The sequence below is a fragment of the Artibeus jamaicensis genome, unplaced genomic scaffold (genome assembly GCF_021234435.1).
Source record: "Artibeus jamaicensis isolate MK-2021 breed Jamaican fruit bat unplaced genomic scaffold, CSHL_Jam_final contig_414, whole genome shotgun sequence".
NCBI lineage: Eukaryota > Metazoa > Chordata > Mammalia > Chiroptera > Phyllostomidae > Artibeus > Artibeus jamaicensis.
The window spans coordinates 971,007-993,847 of NW_026521822.1; the positions used below are offsets into that span (position 1 = coordinate 971,007).

A 22,841-nucleotide genomic window follows, 5' to 3' on the forward strand; every position below is an offset into this window, starting at 1 on the left:
CTTGTGGCTTCTCTCCTATAGCAAAGTGAAATTTGTCTCTCTAACTCTATGTTGGGAAGCCTCTTCTTTGGGTCCAGCTGTAGTCTTTTTGCAGTTTCAAGGTGTTTGTGTCTCTTGTGGGTAAAAGAAAGAAAAGAAAAGGAAAGGAAAAAGAAAAAAAGGCAGGAGAATGGAGGAAGGAGCAATAAGTTTGGAAAGAAAGGAAGAAGGAATAAAATGAAAAAGAGGAAAAAAGTATTGAAAAATAAAATAATAATAAAATTAAATGAATAACAGATTACTTAAAAAAAAAAAAAGAAACATCACTTGTTGGTTTCACACTATCCAAACTGGTTTTTATGGCTGCATCAGGCTGAGGGACTATTACTGTGTTGTTTCTGCAAGCCCTCTCTGAGGAGCCAAATAGTCGCCGCCTCTCCCCATCTTTCTATGATGGGGATCTAGGACTTCCTTACAGTGCTCTTTTCCCAGGGGTTACCACTGTGTGTTGGGTTGTGGGGCACGCAGGCACCTGTGCTGGCCAGGCTGCCTGGTTCCCACAGGATCTAGCACAGTCCCGCCCCAGTTCTGTGGGAGAATTCTAGGCCCTCTGCCCAACCTCGGGTTCGCTGCCAGGCTGGGTGGGGAGCAGACAGGCGGCTGGGCCTATCGGAGTCAGAGCCCCACACAGTGCCTCTCAGTTCCCTGGGGCTGGTGACCACAGAGTCTGCGGTTGATCTCAACCCTTTGTCCTTAGCACCCTCTCTGCAAACTCTAGCAAACAAGTCTCTCCCAGCGCTCAACCTTTCTTGGCTGGAAAGGGAGGGAGCTGAGGGTCCCAGCTCTCTCCCAAGGACCCTTTGGCAGGTCCAGGACTCCCAAAGAGTCTGAGGGAGATGCACCAGAAGCCATTTTGAGCACTGGGCACTGACCTAGACACGCTGGGCGCCCGCCCAGGTGCACTGTGTGCCTGGACACTCATCCCCAGACTGTGCACCGGCCGAAGACCCTTTTGCTCCTGTCTTTTTTCTGGTCCCTTTGGCAGGCCCAGGTCTTGCGATGAATCTGAGGGAGATGCACCAGGAGCCGGTCCAGAGCGCTGGACGCCGACCCAGACACGCTGCACACTGGGCACTGGTCCCCAGACTGTGCACCCCGCCGAAAGTCCCTGCTGTTCCTGTCTTTGCTCCATCCTCAAAACTCTACTGTACTGCCACCGTCTCCCTACCATCTGGATTCTCAGTGACCATCAAGATTTCTGGTCCCTTATATTCATATATGCTGAGTAACTAACTGCTGGCTGCCTGCACTTCTCCACCGATCAGACAGTATTCTCTCCCTTGTCTGCTCCGTTCTACTCCATCGCCATTTTGCCTCAGAAAAATGGGACAACTTTAAATATTTCAACATCCAAATTGTAGGGGTGCCAGAGGAGAAGAGAAAGAGCAAGAAATTGAAAACATAATGAAGGAGAACTTCCCCAATCTGGCAAAGAAATAGACTTCCAGGAAGTCTAGGAAGCACAGCGAGTCCCAAAGAAGTTGGACCCAAGGAAGCACACACCAAAGCACATCATAATTACATTAGCCAAGATTAAAGATAGGGAGAGAATCTTAAAAGCAGCAAGAGAAAATGAGACAGTTACCTACAAAGGAGTTATCTACCTGTAAGACTGTCAGCTGATTTCTCAAAAGACATGTTGCAGGCTAGAAGAGTCTGGCAAGAAGTATTTAAAGTCATGAAAGACAAGGACCTACATCCAAGATTGCTCTATCCAGCAAAGCTATTGTTTAGAATAGAAGGACAGATAAAGTTCTTCCCAGATAAAGTCAAATCAAAGGAGTTCATGATCACCAAGCCTTTATTATGTGAAATGTTAAAGGGACTTCTCTAAGAAAAAAAAGTTCAAAATAGGAACAGTAAAATGACAACAAACTCACAGCTATCAACAAGCAAAACTAAACAAACTAAACCAAAAACAAAAATGAACTAAGCAAACAACTAGAACAAGAATGGAATCACAGAAATGGAGATCACATGGAGGCTTATCAGAGTAGAAGGGAATGGGGAAATGGGGTAAAAGGTGCAGGGAGTAAGTGGCATAAGTGGTAGGCAGAAAATAGACAGGGGGAGGTTAGGAATGGTATAGGAAATGTAGAAGCAAAAGAACTTATATGTACAACCCATGGACATGAAGTAAGGGAGGGAGAATGTAGGTACGAGGTGGTGTGCACAGCAGAGGGGAATAAAGGGGGGAATGGAACAACCATAATAGCATAATCAATAAAATATATTTTTACAAAAAGCTTCTCTCTCTGTTAACCTTTGCCATTTTTTAATTGTTGTTCAGTTACAGTTTTCCCCATTTTCCCCTGTTGCTCTTTTCTTGCCAGTCAAATCCCCACTCCCAGAGACAATCCCCACCCTATTGTCCATGCCCATGGATCCTTTGTACATTGTCCTTGACTTGACCCTTCCCATTCTTTCCCCCATTATGTCCCTTTTCCTATTTTCTGGTCACTGTTAGTTTGTTCTTTACTTTCTGTCTCTAGTTCTTTTTGTTTGCTCATTTGTTTGTTTTGCTTGACTAGTTTGTTTTGACTATGTTCTGCTTATAGGTGAGATTGTACAGTATTTGTCTTCTACCTCCTTGCTTTATTTCATTTAGCATAATACTCTCCAGTTCTACCCATGCTGTCACAAGGGATAGGAATTCCTTCCTTTTTCTTTCTTCTGCAAAGTATTCCATTATGTAAAATGTACCACAGTTTTTTGACCCACTCATTTACTGATGGGTCCTTAGGTTGTTTCTAGCATTTGGTCATTGTAAATTGTTCTGCTATAAAAATCGGGGTACATAAGTTCTCTTGCATGGGTGTTTTGAGATTCTTAGACTGTAATCCCAGCAGTGGAATCACTGAATCAAAAGGCAGTTTCATTTTTAGTTTTCTGAGGAAATTCCATACTATTTTTCACAGTGACTGCACCAGTCTGCATTCCCACCAACAGTGCACAAGGATCTCTTTTCTCCACAACCTAGCCAGCACTGTGTTGATTTGTTAATGATAGCCATTCTGATCAGTGTGAGACATTCATCTCATTGTGGTTAACCTTTGTCATTTTAACTGTGATGTGTCCTAGTGTGGGCCTCTTTGTGTTCATCTTGTTTAGGACCCTGCACTTGCAGGACTTGTGTGTCTTTTTCTTTCACCAGGTTAGGAAAGTTTTCAGTTGTTATTTCTTCAGATAGGTTCTGAATCCATTGCTCTCTTCTTCTTCTAGTTCTCCTGTGACACAGATATTGGTATGCTTCATGTTATCCTAAAAGTTTCTTAAATTATCTGCTTTTTTAAAATTTCTTTTTCCTCTTTGTTGCTTTGGTTGGGTGTTTCTTCCTACCCTGTCACCCACATCACTGATTCCATCCTCTGTTTCATCTACTGTACTACTTTATGCCTTCTAGTACTCATGTCTGACTGGCCTTTTTTATGGTTCCTATGTCCTTTTTTATGCTGTTGAAGTTCTTTCTTAGTTCCTTTAGCATCATTATAACCATTGTTTTGCTGGTGGCTAGCTTGCCTCTGTTTCACTTAGTTCTTTCCCTGGAGCTTTCTCCTGTTCTTTCATTTGAGGTATGTTTCTTTCCCTCCTCATTTTGGTTGTTGCTCTGTATTTGTTTCTGCATATTAAGTAGATCTGTTTTGTCTTCCAGTGCTGGTAGGGTGGCCTTATGTACTAGGTGTCCTGCTGAACCCAGAGGCACCCTGATCACCTGTGCTGGGTACTTCAGTAATGTCCATTGTGTGGCTTATGTGAGCCCTCCTGTTGTAGTTGAGTCTTGATTGCCATTGGCCTGTCTGTGCATGGGGTCAACCTGTATGCTGGCTACTGTGAGGACTGACTCCTACCATAGTTAATGATTTGCTGTGTAGTTGCTGACCATATGAAGCAGAATTCATTTCAGCAGGGTCTGGGGCCTGTTGAGGTCAACCTTTGAATTTTCTTCTTGTGGAGTTAATTGGGTCCTGCTCTATGTGGTCTGAAGCCTGCCACTGGGTATGTTGGTTCTGGAGCCTCTTAGGAGGGACTCTGGTGCAGGTCATTGTCAGAGGCTGCCTGTGACTGACCCTGGGCAATTTGTTTGGTGCTACAGAGCAATCCATTGTTTGTGGCTGCCTCTTCTGGATCTAGTGTATGGGAAGAGCCAAGCTGCACACTAGGCTGGCTTCCACAAACACTAAGATGGGGTAGAGGTCAGTAAAAGGCCCAAGTTATCTCAAGATCCACCTCTGCCTGCCTCTACCTGCCATCTGCCTATTAGACTCAGTCATTGAAAGAGCCTCTAGCACTATACAAGTTGCATGGGGAAACTTCGCAGTGAGTCACCAGGGTTGAGTGGTGTTCATCACATTGACAGATTCAAACTTGGAGCCAGTGCTGGTCTGAGGCCACTCAGCAAAAGTCCCAGACTATACAAAGACCAGTTGTCACCCACCAGGTGAGCTTTGTGGTAGGGCAGGGTTCAGGAAATCATTAAGATGAGGCCAGTGGAGTTTAATAGGGCCAAACAGATCAAGATATGGCTGTGTGAAGTTTGGACTCTGCACAGGAATGGTGGTCCTCTTCAGTGTGGAAAGGGAACATGGCCCTAGTGCCACACTCCCCAGTCTGTCCTATATTCTGCCCAGACCTCTTCAAGAGCCAGAGCTGGAAAAGGCAGAATTGCTGGGAGTTGGGAGGGTGAAACTAGTGAACCTCCATGGGGGGATGGCATAAGTCAGGTTTGTGCAAAGGTATATGTGACACCCCAGAGCCACGCAACTCAGTCTCTGCCATCCCCCGAGTCTACCCAGACCTCTAAATCTGGGCAGCTGACAAGTCTGCAGGGTGTGAGCTCAGCAGGGTAGGGAAATAGGAAGTCAGAGAGGTGAGGTTATTGCATTCCCCTAGGCTGATGCCATATGGAGGAGAGCACTCTACCCAAGAAAGATGTCATCTGTGGGTGGTATGGTAGAAGGACTAAGCACAGGAAACTTGGTGGCTGTTCCTTTAGTTCCCTCCTTGGAGCCACACAATCCAGTCTCTCTTCTTGTGACTTGTCCATTGTGAGCCATCCTCCCTCTGCTGGATCCTAGGTTAAGTGGGTGAGAGCTAGATTTTGTGTGCTGGCCCATTAAGAGTGTGCCTGGGTTTCTAGCAGACTCCCATCTCTGATGGACAGAATTCCTACTGAGTTTCATAGCCAGATGTTATGTGGGTTCCTCTTCCTGGCTCTGGTGCTCCAGGCTGGGGACCCCAGAATGGGGTTGAGACCCCCTCACTCCTAAGAGGAATCTTTGCAGTTGTGATATCCTTCTGGATTCTCAGTTGCCTCACATTGGTATGTGATCAGCCCTTTTGGCATCTACGCCCTTCCTACTAGTCTCTGTGTGGTTTCATCTCTAAGTACTTGGTTTTAAGACTTCTGCTCAACTAGTCTTCAGTTGGTTATTCAGACTGATTGTTCTATATTGTAGTTGTAATTCCAGTTTGGTACTGGGAGGAGGTAAGTGTAGTATAACTTGTTGACAATCCATTATCACATTGGATCTCCCTTGATTTCTTAATTCAGATAAAAATATAGAATGTCTAACATTTTCTTCCCATACCCCAGTTGCTCCTGAGGTCAGATTTGTTACAGGAAGTTTCCCTTTTTATATTCTGGGACTATACCTGTTGAAATCTCTGTAATCACATCTTAATATTAAGTTTCCCACTAACAATATGTGTCAGTCCTAGAAACCAGAGAAAGTCCACATTATAATATGTCATCATTTAGAAATAATCTCAGGACCTTTAACAAAGTATCTATTTTAGCCCTGGCTTGGTAGCTCAGTTGGTTAGAGTATCATCTTAGTATGCCAAGGTGGTGTGTTCAATCCTTGGTCAGAGCACATATAAGAAGCAACCAATGACTGCATAAATAATTGGAACAACAAATCAATGTCTCTCTCTCTCTCTCTCTCAAAATTAATTTAAAAATTTAAAAAGTATCTATTTTAATTTAAAAATAGCTAAATCTTTAAAAAGGAAATACAAATTTGTAAAGGAGTATCATTACTGCAGGAAAAGAATTTTTATGTAGGTTGATTTGTTACATTCTGTATGAAAGTGGTTTTTCTGTAGTTTTGCTCTCTAAATAATGACTCAAGCCCCTTACAATGCCTTAAATACAAAGCAGTCTGGATTAAGGGAAAAAGTGGTAAATATCATGAGTGTTTGAATTAGAAATAATTCTTGTTTAATCAATCAACTCTAAACTTGTTGAATTTTAACTTCTGAGGTAATGAGATTTTCTGAACAGAAGAAGTCAGTAGATTTTTTTTTGAATTGTAAAATTTTATTTATTTATTTTTAGAGGGGAAGGGAAGGAGAGAAGGAGAGAAATATCAATGTATGGTTGCCTCTCATGAGTCCCCTGCTGGGAATTGGCCTGCAACCCAGGCATGTGCCCTGATTGGGAATTGAACCACAGTTGTTTGGTTCACAGGCCCACGCTTAATCCACTGAGCTACACCGGCCAGGGCAAAGTCAGTAGATTTTTCAACACAGACTCAGTGTTATACAGTTGTGCCATAAAGAAAAGAGGAAGGAGAAAGCTGATCAAGTCATAAGAAAAGGTGACCTCAAGCCTTTCTGGATTTGATATCTACCATTCTTAAGATGTCAGTTTATTCAGGCAGTCAAGCCCAGATGGCACAAACCATTTAAAATGAGAGTAGACAGTGGACTCATGTTTATACTGAGGTCTCTAAATGTAGCATGGATGCATATTTGAGGAAATAAAGGTATGTAATGAATGTAACTTGATTTCAAAAACATCTATGATGCATTTTGTGATACAGAAATTAACAAGGCACGATCTATGCTCTCAAGAACTTCACAGTCTAGAGAAATATAAAACAACCCAAGTATAAGGAAGGTATGTTGAGTGATATTAATGCCTACTCACCTGAGCCTGCTTTTCTTAGTCTGGCTCTCCAGTCGCTTGGGTAATTACTGTTGAAGGAAGGGCTAATTACCCTTTTGAAAATTAAAACTCCAAGCTCTCCTTTCAGTTATGGTTATGTCACAGGTTACATTTAAAGGCCAAAAAGTAACTGATTGTTTCAAGGGAAAAGTTTGTCTTAGGCAATGACATACATAGAAACTTCTGCCCTACTTACATTCTGTACAAACAATTGCATGTCTCCTTCTGGAGCTCAGTGGACTATGCTTTGATAATGGGCATAAATTTCACCTGTATCAGCTGCAATAAGGGCACCTAGACATTCTAGAATTTTCCCAATAAAATGTCATTTTTTGGTGAAATGACAAAAGCCAAAGCTAACAAAAGACAGACATGGTCACTCTGGATTTAAATGTCAGTTATTCTATCTGGCCGTGCTAGTTTTGTCAAATTATTTAAACGTTGAACCTGTGTCCTCTTTTAAAAGCTAGTATCCGTCGTATAAGGCATCAGCTTCTTTGATAGGAACAGCTAATAATATTCATTGTGGAACATTTGATGAAAATCCACTCAGGTTAAGTGTAGTAATGTGACAGAAATTATTGAACATTATAAAGCTGTGGTGCAATTTACTAAAATCTACTAAAGCCAACAGAAGTGTATGTAGTGTGATACAAGATATTACCGCGAATTTCTAAAGGGACAGTATAGTTCCAGATCTTGATCCCAAAGTAACTCAGTTCACCTCCTCAGCACACATCATTTATTATTTCAGGCTTTGTACTAGAAGGGTACAGGACTTCAGTTCCACTTTAGTGAAGTAAAAACAAGGGGGAAACTGTTGAAAATCTATTTGAGATCCCTAATGAGGTACCTACCACCTCTAGGAAAGCCGGGACAGAGGGACTGTAGAAAAGGTTGTTCACAGCATCATACATTGCCTCACGTTCAAGAATTAGGCATCTCCAAATTTCCAAGATTTTGGGGACCAGAGCCACCGAAAATGTTGGTGGTGTCCCAATTGGAAATATCTGATAAAAGAACATATATGATCCATCGCGGGAGGCGATGTCCAGTCTTAGGGGTCCCTTCCATAGGAAGGGGTGGGTCGCGCGGAATGGGTGGGGGTGGCCGTGAGCAGCCAGGCAGGAGAGGAGGGGCAGGGCGTCTTCCCCAACTCCCTCTCCTCCAGTGCGCTCCTCTCCTTTCCCCTCCCTGGTCTGCTGGGCACCGGAGCACATCCCTCCGAAGCCAGGCCACTGCAAGGGGAGGTGCCAAGCCTTCGCAGCTCTAGTTCCCACTGGGCGGTAACAAGGACGCAGGAGGCGGAGCAGATACAGCTTGGGCCAGCGCTGAGGTACGGATTAGGGGACCACACAGAAAATTAGGAGGGGGCGCGGGGGTAGAATCCGGCCAATCTCTGATACCGCGGGGCGGGCCACCTTTCCGCCCTTGCTGCCGGAATACTCGGGGCGACGCAGTCGCTGTGAAGCAGCCCGTGGGTGCACGGTCTTGCCCAAACCGAGGGCCAAACTGTCTGCACAACCGCAATTGCGCTAGCTAGGCCTAGGCGCCGGTCTGTGGGCTACACCACTACCAGGGCCTGGGCCAAGGTGTCGCTGCGCCTGCGCAAACCTGCTAACGGGGCCGGACTAACGACTCCAGGATTGTGCCCCACCCAGGCTGCACGCAGAGGCAGCCGCGCACTAGCGAGGCTGCTGGTGGTGTTGTCTGTGCCATTTAGGGTTGTGTTTGGGTTGCCTCAGGATTACTGCCTGCCAGGATACTTCCCTCTTTGGGCCAGCCTGGCTACAGGGTGTCCTGAGCTTCGGGTGGGGCGTCTGCCTCAAGAGTTTCTCTCTCCCTTCCCACAAGCAGACTTCTGGTCTTTTTGTATCTGTTCCCAGGGCCCTGGGCTCCCGTCCCATCAATCTAATTACCTAGTCCCTGGCTCCGAACAGGCTAACTCATTATGCCTTCGACTTTTGGTCGTGATTTAGACTGCTAGTGCAGAAAGTTTGACCACGATAAGGCGAAGCTGTTTTGAAACTGAAGTGGAAGGGGTGGGGAGAAGTCGTTGTTTTAAACCAGAAGATAATTGCTCGTCGCAGACTCGGAAATATTTTCAAATGCTGATAACCTTCCAAGTGCCCTCCTTGGTGTAGAAAGAACTTCCTGCTTGAGTAGGAAGACGAGTTCAGAGTGAACTTTTTGCGTTCGTTCTTTGGGAAATTACATAAAACTTTGTAACAGTTGTAGTCAAGGACTGTAACAGCATAGATGTTATAGGACTGCCTGGTACTGCGCTTGGCGACTTAATCTCTGTCCGAGCTGAATGAAAGCACGAAAATGGTAAAATTCACAAATAGTGTCATAGAAAGCTCTTTCTCCCAAAGTTCGGGAAGTGACAGTCACTAATGTTTATTGAGTCTCCTGGCCTTACACCCTACTAGTACTAACTTTCTGCGTGGTTTTGCACCTTACTTGGGGGAAGGTGCTTAAGTTAGTTTCCTGACTCCTAGGGCTGCTTGGGACATTTTTCACAGTGTCATTACTGTGGGCCCTGTAATCTTATATGATGTGCTGATACAGACATTTGGGGGCTGGAACAGAAGAAACACTTACTATCAGAGAATCTGAATACCCTAGGTTAAATGTACTTCTATTGTATTTTACAGGGCATACGGTAGTCTCTACATATTATCAGTTGAAATATGTTATTGCACACCCCACTCTCACCACGCATACCTGGTTGCCTTTTTGGGCCTCCTCAAGCCTTAGGGCCTAAGCATTCCCTATTTTGCCCATGTCCAAAGCTTACTTTCCCTCTCCATCCAAATTCGCATGGCACTCAACTTTATTAGTCTCAAAACAATTGCCATCATTTTAGGGAGGTGGTACCTCTTAGCCACTGTTTTTCCTCTCCAACCTCTTACTCTGCTCTACTTGGCACTTACTACTTTATTATATTTTTGTAAGTGTATGATCTGGCTCCTCCATAATCAGATCTCAGTGGATATTTGGTAATTGTATAAATGAAATTGAATCTGACTGCAGAAATATTTGGCGGTGAACCCTCAACTTGGTTTCACTTATTCATTCATTTAACAAACATTTATTGAGTGATTGCTTTGTGTCAGATCCTGGCTAGGTGTTCAGGATATGTCAGTGAACCAAACAGACAAAGATCTGTTTTTTTCTGGAACTTACATTCTAGCAAAGAATAATTAACAACAATCATTTTTAATGTTAGAAAATTATAACTGCTATGAAAAAAGAGAACAAAGAAAGGGACTGGTAGTGCACATGTTGATTGCAATTTTAAACAGCATGGTTACTGTGGGTCTGAAGGATAAACAATAGAGAATTTGTTTTTAGAGTTAAATGTCTTTCTGGGAGAAAATGTTCCTTGACATTCTCTACCATGTCTTTCAAGGGGGCCCATAGCATGACCATTGTGGAAAATGTAGTCATCTTTTATAATCTATAGGTAAAAAAGTATTTTTCCAAATTGGATTTAGTTAGTTATTCAGGGTTTTACAGTTTAACTCTGCATATCAAATTAAGAGATGGGGCTCTTATGTGGAAGAGACTAGCCAAAGGAATATTATAGATGTGTTGAGAAAAATTATATGTATTTTTTCACATTTTACTATGCTTTGCAATTTCTTTTTAATGAACTTCTGACTGTGTATGGCTTGTGAAGTTGTTTTCAAAGAGTGGTTATTACTTTTCTTTATTTGAAAATGTGTCGAAGATTCACCTAGTCTGATGTCATGCTTTAAGGTATTAAATTATTGCTCTTAGAGACTTTTGAATGAACCAAACAAGACTAACTACATTTCTGTCCATTGTTAAAGGATGCTTAGAGAAAGAGGCTGGTGAAGAGAAATGATTTTAGAAAGCAAAATGTGTTTCCTTTCAGGTACTTTACTTACATAGATTATAAACACCATGTTTACGTATCAAAGACTTGATCTAGAACTAGAAATGTAGGTAACCATGAGAATTGCTTATGCCTTTAAGAGACTGTCATATTTAGTTTTGGTTTTACTACTTGGCAAAACTGAAATTAGAATGCCCCTAATATAATACTACAGTTGAGGTTTCCTGGCGTTGAATGTAAATCAAAATTGACTAGGCAACAGAGATTTGAGACCAAGAATGGAATGACCACTGTTACAGAATGACACCTAGGACTGCTGTTCAAGGCTAAAGCACAGGGATACATGAGGATATTTACTTCAAAGGAAGTATCTTACCTCTATGAAAAGGATATCCATAGTTTCCCTCAATGGAAGGCTGATGCGATCTCTTACTTTCATTATCCAGAGAAAAAACATATGTCTAGTTCATGTGGTGATCCAATCTTAACAATGTGAAAGTCTTCATGAAATTTAAGACATAATAGGTTTTTCCAGCATTAATCAGACACCAGAGTGTCAGATAATATGTCTTTTATATATTTTCAGATTTGCTAATCTAACATGAGCTCATACCAATTATGTATATATCCTATGGAAGACAATTTGAGCTGAAAAGCACCAGTGGGTAATAGTATATGAGCAGATCATAAATCGTAACAATATTATAACTGAACAAAATGAATCCCCAGTGAAAATGTGCCAACTTCAAGAGAGCCTACAATGTTGAACTAGTATGTTGTGGGGGAAAAATCTTTACGGTTAGAATTCTATTTAATGGATGGGCATGTTAGGATTTTTTATTTTTTTGTATTAGATCTATAAAGATCTAAATTTCAAATGAGTTTACAAATGTCTTAAGAATCATTTCATTTTAGCTAGTTGAACAATCTAAACAATTTGTATAGTTTATGCTGATTATTTTTTGTATTTGAGAGTGACACTGTTTATATGTGTGATTCAGATTACTGAGCAGCTCAGTAATGTCTTCCAACCAGATACAGTTTTGCTTTGGACTAAAGGTATGTTTCATTACTCTTGGGTGAAATTTGGGAACTTTTTACAAAAAATAATTAACATAGAAACTGTGCTTCTGTGTTCCATAAGTCAGTTTGCTGTTTATCATAAGTATGGTAATATCATTTCCTTAGAGGTTGTGCTTTAGTTTTAGTTGTGCTTTTAGTGTTTTAGTTTTGTCTATCCTGTTTGTAATTGTCCCACTTTTGTTATGAGTTGTGTTGGTATCTTACTGTTATTTGTCATAGATTTATGACATCTCATTCAAATGGAACTAAATTATAGCTATCATGCTTTTTCGCAAGTAAAAATTGGGATCATATTTTATTATTTTATATTAATTTATATTATTTATAACTTACAGGTGACATATATTTAATGACTCAGCTAAGCATGAAGGTGGGAACCATTATTATCCCAATGACATTTACTTGGTCTGGAGCCATTAACACACTGGTGCTGTAAACTGTGTTCTGATGTTCTAAAAGATACTGGTTTTCTTTAATGTCCTGTTTGTTTCTTTGCATATACATATAAAAGCATCATCAACTGTGTTTGTTGCCCAAAAGGGAGAATTTGTTAACAGCATTTAATTTCTATATTGCAAGAAAACTTTTGTATATATTATGTTTCTCAAGCTTAGCTTTAGAATTGACTTTTATTATTAAGTTAAATTAACAAAATACATAACACTGGGCTTTCTGTGCAGAAATTACTATTTTATAACTTTTTCTTTTTGAATCACTTATAGAGAAAAGTAATCAGCAATTAGAAGCTTTTGATTAACTGAAAAATATCAGTTTCCATGAAAAATGCTTTGCTCTCTAGTTTATTAGCTCTTAAGGCCCATGAATATCATTCAGTTAGGTAATGTTGACATAAGAACTTAACAGCTGGATATCATTTTGCTCCACATGATTTTGTTTTTTTCTTTTGTGCATTTGCTTCAGGTTCATTGTCTTCTGCAGGCACTAATATTTGTTGATGAATTAGGCAAATGAATGTATGTCCTATAATCAGTTTAACTTACTATTTGTGTCACAAGTATTGTCAAGTAATAATGACATGTCATATTAGTAGACACACTGGTTAACAATGATTGCTTTACCAACCAACAATAACATATAGAGACTTCCTATTATATGTTTTGTACAGGGAAATGAGTTATTTGAACTGTTCTTTGAGAGAATTCAGAATGTATATATTTATCACGTTGGTCATCAAAAGACTTTCTTCTTGTCTACCAGTATTCAACTGTGTAGTTATTAAGAGTGTAGGGGAACTCTCAAAATACAATGTGTAAAACAAGACGTTACCTGTCCTAAACAGGGATAATTTGGAAAGCTATTGAACTATACACATTTAGGAAAATGACCAAAATAGGAAGTGTCATGCCAAAGATTATCTTAGTTCATGTATATTTGTTTTTTTCTTCCCTTTTATTGATTTTTAGAGGCAGAGAAAGAGGAAGGGGTAAGAGAGAGGGAGATCTGTTGCCCCACCTATTTATGCATTCATTGGTTCTTTTTTAAAATTGATTTTGAGGGAAATAGGAAGGGAGGGAGAAAGGGAGAGAGAGAAAGAAAGAAATATTGATTTGTTTCACTTATTTATGCATTCATTGGCTGTTTTTTTGTATGTGCCCTGACCAGGGATTGGAACTGGCAACCTTGGCTATCAGGATGACACTCTAATCAACTGAGCTATCTGGCTAGGGCCTCTCCCATTTTCTTTTTATATTACAAAGCAAATACCAGTACAGTAAGTTTTATAATAACATAGTTTTTAAATTATATTTAAACAAAATGAGGAAATGCATAAGAAACTATTTTACAAAGCACAAGGCATTTTTTAATATGAGTAATTAACTGTGTACATGAGCTAAGTTGTATATCCCAAAACTTGTGTAAGGCAAAAACCAATAAAGTAACATGGGATGTTTCATGCAGGATGATTTTATGCTGTGACACTATCAATCTGAAGAATGTATTCCCAATATAAATGCCAGCTTCTGCTCTGAGTCTATAAGAAACATTGCACTCTTGGGCAGAAAAGGGGAAAATTTGTAAATAGATTTAAGCCAGAAGTAAAAAACACATTTTTGCTATTGTAATACACTAATAGAAAGCTTTTCTCTAATTTGGATTATTCTTTTATGGCATTTAAGATAAAATACTTTGTCTATGATATTTGATTACTATATTCCTATAGCACTGATAACATTTTATTTTACAGATGGAGAAAGAAATTGTGTATTGTGTTGTCATTATCAAACCTATATTGAATTCCTGTGTCCATGGTAGAGGCAATATTAAAATGGTGGCATTCTGATTCTTAGATGTTGTTTTCCTTAACATTGGGTTATCCTCCCATACTCATATGGCTAATTTAAGCATAGTATTTGGAAAACTGTTTCATTCGATGAAAAAGCCAGATTATACCAATCCATTGATAGAATTACAAAACAGATCTTATCTCTGGCATTACCTCCATCAAAACTTTCCTATAGAAAAAATACCCATCAAAGACATGCCATATAACATGGTTCAGCACAAATAATGCTCTTTTTTTTACTACAAAATCATAAGCATGTAATTTTGTAACATAACAATATCACATTCAAGCACAGTATATGACATTTTACTGTCATATACTGTGCTTGAATGTGATATTGTTATGTTACAAAATTACATGCTTATGTTATTAACATAACATGTTATTATGTTAATAACAAAATTACATGCTTATGTTATTAACATAACAATAACACAGTATCTATAGAACATTAGAAATGTTCAAATTAAAATTATAAATTGTTACACCCATGTTATTACCCTACTAACCACACTCAAGTAGTTGTATTTCTGCTGGACTCTGTATAGGTCAGTATATTTATAACACATTAATATACTGTGTTATCTGCATGTTTTTAAACTATCAAATCTGTATAATTCTGTAACTTAGTGATTTTGATCACAATTGTTTTGGAGATTTATCTGTACTGATTCTAGATAATTTATTTAATTGCTATATAGTATGCACATGCCACAGTTTATAGCTTGCTAGTTCTAGCTTTCTTAAACTGTTATTTTTATTGTTCTGTTTTTGAAAAAAAAAAAAATATGTATATGTTCCAGAGTTTATCGAGACCATTGGTTCCCAAACTACAAGACATGAATTATTAGTGACCTTGAAATTATTTTAATGGGCTGAGACAGCATTTTTTTTAAATGAAATAGAGAAAGATAACATAGAGCAGGGTAAAATAGAATAGAATAAAATAGAAAAGAAGATATAACTAAGCAGTTCATGTAGTAAGGGTAAGATTTGGTGAAATTTTTGTTTCAACTACATATATGTATTCCAGCCCACCCCCCATCCCCCCCCGTGCCCCAGACCTCCCTCTCATTTCCACCCCCATTAGTTGTTGTCCATGGGTCCTTTATACTAATTCCTGTAAATCCTTCCCCTTTTCCCCCTGAAATTCCCTCCCCTCTCCACTCTGGTCACTGTCCCCCATTCTCTATTTCAGTGTCTTTGTTTTTATTTTGCTTGCTTGTCTGTTTTGTTGTTTAGCTTCCTGTTAAAGGTGAGATCATATGGTATTTGTCTTTCATTGCCTGGCTTATTTCACTCAGCATAATGCTTTCCAGTTCCATCCATGTTGTTGCAAAGGGTAGTAGCTCCTTTTTTCTCTCTCCTGCATAGAATTCCATTGTGTATATGTACCACAATTTTTTGGTCCATTCATTTACTGAAAGCCACCTAGGTTGCTTCCAACTCTTGGCTATTGTAAATTGTGCTGCTGTGAACACTGGGGTACATAGGTTCTTTTGAATTGGTGTTTTAGGGTTCTTAGAATATAGTCCCAGCAATGGAATTGCTGGGTCATAACACAGGTCAATTTTTAGTTTTCTTAGAAAATTCGATACTGTTTTCCATAACGGTTGTACCAGTCTGCAATCCCACCAACAGTGAACTAGAGTCCCCTTTTCCCCACAGCCTCTCCAACATTTGTTGTTCGTTCCTTTGTTTACGATAGCCATTCTGACTGGTGTAAACTGGTATCTCATTGTGGTTTTAATTTGCATCTCTCTGATAGCTACCAATATTGAGCATCTTTTCATGTGTCTCTGGATCCTCTGTATGTCCTCCTTGGAGAGGTGTCTGTTCAAGTCCTTCTCCCATTTTTTAATTGGGTAATTTGTCTTCTTAGAGTGGAGCCGTGTAAGTTCTTTGTATATTTTGGAGATTAAATTCTTGTCTGGGTTATCACTGGCAATTATGTTTTCCCATATAGTTGGTGTCTTTTTATTTTACTACTGTTTTCTTTAGCCATGCAGAAGCTTTTTATTTTGATGACATCCTATTTGTTAATTCTTTCCTTTATGTCCCTTGCTCTAGGGGACATATCAGTAAAAAAGTTGCTGCGTGAAATATCTGAGATTTTCTTGCCAATGTTCACCTCTACGACTTTAATGGTGTAATGGCTTATATTTAAGTCTTTTATCCACCTTGAATTTATTTTGGTATATGGTGTAAGTCGGTGCTCAAGTTGCATTTTTTTGCATGTAGTTATCCAGTTCTCCCAACAACATTTACTGAACAGGCTATTTTTAGTCCATTTTATGTTACTGTCCCCTTTGTCGAATATTAATTGACTGTAGAGAGTTGGGTTGATTTCTGGGCTCTCTGTTCTATTCCACTGGTCTATCTACCTGTTTTTATGCCAGTACCAGGCTGTTTTGATTACAGTGGATTTGTAATACAGTTTAATATCAGGTATTTTGATTCCTCCTACTTTGTTCTTCTTTCTCAAAAGAGCAGCTGCTATTCAGGCTCGTTTATGATTCCATATAAATTTTTGAAGTGTTTGTTCTATGTCTGTGAAATATGCCATTTGTACTTTAATAGGTATTGCATTGAATCTGTATATTGCTTTGGGTAGTATGGACATTTTGATGATGTTAATTCTTCCAATCCATGAACAAGGTATATGTTTCCATTTGTTTGTGTCTTCCTTGATTTCGTTCTTCAGTGCTGTGTAGTTTTCTGCATACAGGTCTTTTACCTCCTTGGTTAGGTTCATTCCAAGATATTTTATTTTTGATTTTGATATATTGAATGGTATTTTTTCTTGATTTCTGCTTCTGCTGATTTATTCTTAGTATACAAAAATGCCTTTGATGTCTGGATATTGAGTTTGTAACCCGCTGTTTTACCAAATTCATTTATTAGTTGAAGTAGTTTTTGAGTAGAGTCTATAAGATTTTCCATGTACACTATCATGTCATTTGCAAACAATGACAGTTTTGTTTCCTCCTTTCCTATTTGGATGCTTTTATTTCCTTTTCTTCTCTAATAGCTGTGGCTCAAACTTCCAATACTATATTGAATAGAAGTGGTGAAAGTGGACATCCTTGTCTTCTTCCTGATCTTAGTGCAAAAGCTTTTAGTTTATGCCCATTGGGTATGATGTTGGCTGTAGGTCTCTCATATATGGCCTTTATTATATTGAGGAATGCTCCCTCTATTCCCACTTTGCTGAGTGTTTTTATCATAAATGGGTGTTGTACCTTATCAAAAGCTTTTCCCTCATCTATTCATATGATCATGTACTTTTTGTCTTTGCTTTTGTTTATGTGATGTATTACATTTACTGATTTACAAATATTGAACCATCCTTGCATCCCTGGGATGAATCCCACTTGGTCATGGTGTATAATCTTTTTGGTATATTCTTGGATGAGATTTGCCAATATTTTGTTGAGGATTTTAGCATCTATGTTCATTAGCGATATTGACCTGAAGTTTTCTTTCTTTGTTGTGTCTCTCTCTGGTTTTGGAATTAGGATGATGCTGGCTTCATAAAAGGAGTTTGGGAGTTTTCCATCCTTTTGGATTTTTTTGAATAGTCTGTGAAGAATAGGTGTTAACTCTTCCTTAAATGCTTTGTAGAATTCTCCTGTGAAACCATCTGGTCCAGAGCTTTTGTGTGATGGGAGTTTTTTGATTACTGCTTCAATTTCTTTTCCTGTATTGGTCTATTTAGGCTTTCTCCTTCTCTTTCATTGAGTTTTGGAAGATTATATTTCTCTAGAAATTTGTCCATTTCCTCTAGGTTTTTAAATTTCTTGGCATACAGTTCTTCATAGTAATTTCTTGCAATCCTTTCTATTTCTGTGGTATAAGTTGTAATCTCTCTTTCATTTATGACTGTGTTTATTTGAGTCCTCTCTTCTTTTCTTGATGAGCCTACTTAAAGGCTTGTCTATTTGGTTTACTTTTCACAGAACCAACTCCTGGATTCATTGATCCTTAGAATTGTGCTTTTACTCTGTATGTCATTTGGTTCTGCTCTTATCTTGGTTATTTCCTTCCTTCTAGTTGCTCTGGACCATCTTTGTTGTTGTTCCTCAAGTTCTTGCAGGTGTAGGGCTAGGCTGTTTGTTTGGAATGTTTCTATATTCTTTAGGTGAGCCTGTATTGCTATAAACTTCCCTCTCAGGACTGCCTTCACTGTGTCTCATAAGTTTTGGGTTGTTGTGAATTCATTTCCATTTGTTTCCATAAACTTTTGATTTCTTCCCTGATTTCATTCTTGACCCATTCATTGTTTAGGAGAGCATGCCATTCAATCTCCATGCTTTTGAGAGTTTGAGTTTTTTTCCTTTAGGGTTTGGTTTCCAGTTTCAGTCCCTTGTGGTCAGAGAAAATGCTTGGTATCATTTAAATTTTCTTGAATTTCTTGAGGCTCGTTTTGTGTCCTAATATGTGGTCTATCTTTGAGAATGTTCCATGTGCATTTGAAAAGAATGTGTATTTAGCTTCTTTGGGATGAAGAGCTCTATATATATCAGTTAAGTCCATTTCATCTAGGGCATTGTTGAATGCCACAATATCTTTGTTGTTATTTTGTTTGGAAGATCTGCCCATTTTTGACAGTGTGGTATTAAAACCCCCTACTATAATTGTGTTGCTGTCAATCTCTTTCTTGAAGTCTTCTAAGATTTTCTTTATATATTTGTGTGATCCTATGTTGGGTGCATATATATGTATGATGTATATGTATTCTTGGTGGATTTTTCCCTTGAGTGTTATGAAGTGACCTTCTGGGTCTCTCTTTATGGCCCTTTTTTGAAGTCTATTTCATGTGATATGAGAATTGCTACCCCAGCTTTTTTTTCTTCTCTGTTTGCTTGGAGAACTTGTTTCCAGCTCTTCACTTCTAGTCTGCGTATGTCTTTAGTCCTGAGGTGGGTCTCTTGTAGGCAGCATATGTGTGGGTCATGCTTTCTTATCCATTCAGCTATTGTATGTGTTTTGATTGGAGCATTTAATCCATTTACATATAAGGTTATTATTGATAGGTGCTTATTCATTGCCATTTTTGTACCTGTGTTCCTCTCTGTCTCCCTCTTTTCCTTCCTTTCCTTAAAGCAGTCCTTTTAGTATTTCTTGTAGGGCTGGTTTGGTGGAGGCATATTCTTTTAGACTTTTTTTTTGTCTTGGAAACTCTTTATTTAGCATTCTATCTTGATTGAGATCCTTGCTCGGTAAAGTAGCCTTGGTTGTAGGCCTCTGGTTCTCATTACTTGGAATATTTCTTGCCATTCTCTTCTTGCTTGGAGTGTTTCCATTGAGAAGTCAGTAGCTAACCTTATTGGGGCTCCTTTGTATGTTACTTCTTTATTCTCCCTTGCTGCCTTTAAGATTCTCTCTTTGTCTTGGAATTTTGCCATTTTGATGATGATGTGTCTTGAAGTGGGCCTCCTTGGATTCCTCTTGATTGGGACTCTGTGATTCCTGGATTTGTGTGACTTTTTCTCTCATCAAATTAGGGAAATTTTCTCTCATTACTCTTTCAAATACATTTTCTAACTCTTGTTCTTCTTCTTCTGGTATTCCTATTATTCGGATATTACTACATTTGATATTGTCTTTCATTTCTCTTAATCCCTCTTTATTTTTTCTGAGCCTCTTTACCTTTTCCTTCTCTTTCTGTGAGATGTTTTCTACTTTGTCCTCCAACTCGCTAATTGGATCTTCTGTCTCTACTTTTAATACTTTCTACTGTGTTCTTCAATTCAGAAATTGTATTCTTCATTTCCTCTCGTCCCTTGCTAGTAGTTTCCATTTCCTTTTTCATGTTGCTATAGTTTGCAGTGAGATTGTTGGAGCTCCCCTGTAGTTTCTGGTAGCTTCTTGTGAGCTCTTTGAACTTCCTGATAACCAGTGCTTTGAATTCAGTATCTGATAGTTGAGTTGCCTCTATTTCATCTAACATTCTTTCTGAGAGTTCCTCCTTTCCTTTCATTTGGGGATTGTTTTCTGTCTTCCCAGTTTTTGTGAGACTCTTCTTGTTAGCCTCAGCTTCTTAAATTGATCTGTGCCGACTACCTGGTTTCATGGTGTGAACTTCTGTGGTGGAATGCCTATGAAATTCAGTGGTGCAGTCTCTTTTGGTTTTCCTGTCATTCTCTGATTCCACCTACTCAACTATGCAGCAACTTGTGGCTTCTTTCCTATAGCAAAGTGAAATTTGTCTCTCTGACTCTACTGTTGGGAAGCCTCTTCTTTGGGGCCAGCTCTAGTCTTTTCATATTTTCAAGTTGTTTGTGTCTCCATCATCATTCAAATGGCGAAATTCCAAGACAAAGAGAGAATTTAAAGGCAGCAAGGGAGAAAAAAAGATGTAACATACAAAGGAGCCCCAATAAGGTTAGCTACTGACTTCTCAATGGAAACACTCCAAGCAAGAAGAGAATGGCAAGAAATATTCCAGTTGCAAGTAATGAGAACCAGAGGCCTAACCAAGGCAACTCTACCCAGCAAGGCTCTCAATCAACATAGAATGCTAAATAAAGAGCTTCCAAGACAAACAAAGTCTAAAAGAATATGCCTCCACCAAACCAGCCCTACAAGAAATACTAAAAAGACTGCTTTATGGAAAGGAAGGAAAAGAGGGAGACAGAGAGGAACACAGGTACAAAAATGGCAATGAATAAACACCTATCAATAATATCTTTAAATGTAAATGTGTTCAATTCCCCAATCAAAAGACACAGAATAGCTGAATGGATAAGAAATCATGACCCTCACTTATGCTGCCTACAAGAGACCCGCCTCAGGGTAAAAGACCATCACAGACTAAAGATGAAAGGCTGGAAACAGTTTCCAAGTAAACGGACAAGAAAAAACAGCTGGGGTAGCAATTTTCATATCAGACAAAATAGACTTCAAAGAGAGGGCTATAAAGAGAGACCCAGAAGGTCACTTCATAAAACTCAAGGGAAGAATCCACCAAGAATACATATACATCATAAATATATATGTACCAAACACAGGAGCACCCAAATATATCAAGAAAATCTTAGAGGATTTCAAGAAAGATATTGACAGCAACTCAATTATAGTAGGGGATTTTAACACCCCACTATCAAAAATGGAGAGATCTTCCAAACAAAATATCAACAAAGATATTGCGGCATTAAACAACACCCTAGATGAAATGGACTTAACTGATATATATAGAGCCCTTCATCCCAAAGAAGCTAAATACACATTCTTTTCAAATGCACATGGAACATTCTCAAAGATAGACCACATATTAGGACACAAAACAAGCCTCAACAAATTCAAGAAAATTTAAATGATACCAAGCATTTTCTCTGACCACAAGGGACTGAAACTGGAAACCAAACCTTAAAGGAAAAAAACTCAAACACTCAAAATCATGGAGATTGAATGGCATGCTCCTAAACAATGAATGGGTCAAGAATGAAATCAGGGAAGAAATCAAAAGTTTATGGAAACAAATGGAAATGAATTCACAACAACCGAAAACCTATGAGACACAGTGAAGGCAGTCCTGAGAGGGAAGTTTATAGGAATACAGCCCTAACTAAAGAAGATAGAAACATTTCAAACAAACAACCTAACCCTATGCCTGGAAGAACTCGAGGAACAACAACAAAGACAGCCCAGAGCAAGTAGAAGGAAGGAAATAACCAAGATTACAGCAGAACGAAATGAGGTAGAGACTAAAAGCAGAATCTTAAGGATCAATATATCCAGGGGTTGGTTGTTTGAAAAAATAAACAAAATAGACAAGCCTTTAAGTAAGCTCATCAAGAAAAGAAGGGAGAGGACACAAATAAACACAATCATAAATGAAGTAGGAAGGATTACAACTGATAGCACAGAAATAGAAGGTATTGTAAGAAATTACTATGAAGAACTACATGCAAAGGAATTTGAAAACCTTGGGGAAATGGACACATTTCTCGAAAAATATAATTTTCCAAAACTCAATAAAGAAGAAGGAGAAAACCTGAATAGACCAATACAGCAAAAGAAATTGAAGCAGTAATCAAAAAACTCCCATCACACAAAAGCCCTGGACCAGATGGTTTCACAGGAGAATTCTACAAAGCATTTAAGGAAGAGTTAACACCTATTCTTCACAGACTATTCAAAAAAAATCCAGAAGGATGGAAAACTTCCAAATTCTTTTATGAAGCCAGCATCACCCTTATTTCAAAAGTAGATAGAGACACAACAAAGAAAGAGAACTTCAGGCCAATATGGCTGATGAACATCGATGCTAAAATTCTCAGCAAAATATTGGCAAATCGCATCGAACAATATATGAAAAAGATCATACACCAAGTGGGACATTATGTGACCAAGTGGGATTCATCCCAGGGATGCAAGGATGGTTCAATATTCACAAATCAGTAAATGTAATGTATCACATAAACAAAAGCAAAGACAAAAAGTACATGATCATATGAATAGATGAGGGAAAAGCTTTTGATAAGGTACAACACCCATTTATTATAAAAACACTCAGCAAAGTGAAAATAGAGGGAGCATTCCTCAATATAATAAAGGCCATATATGAGAGACCTACAGCCAACATCATACCCAAT

The 22,841-nt window shown here is 38.9% G+C and overlaps 1 protein-coding gene across 3 annotated transcripts in view; it reads left to right on the plus strand.

Moving 5' to 3' along the window:
* The first annotated feature begins 8,190 nt into the window (after positions 1-8,190).
* Positions 8,191-22,841, plus strand: part of RCBTB2 (RCC1 and BTB domain containing protein 2) — a 58,117-nt gene continuing 43,466 nt past the window's right edge. For all 3 annotated transcript variants that reach the window (XM_037152043.2, XM_053665444.1, XM_053665443.1), the window contains exon 1: positions 8,191-8,324. The gene's annotated coding sequence lies outside the window, so the exon portion shown is untranslated. The remainder of the gene's footprint in view (positions 8,325-22,841) is intronic.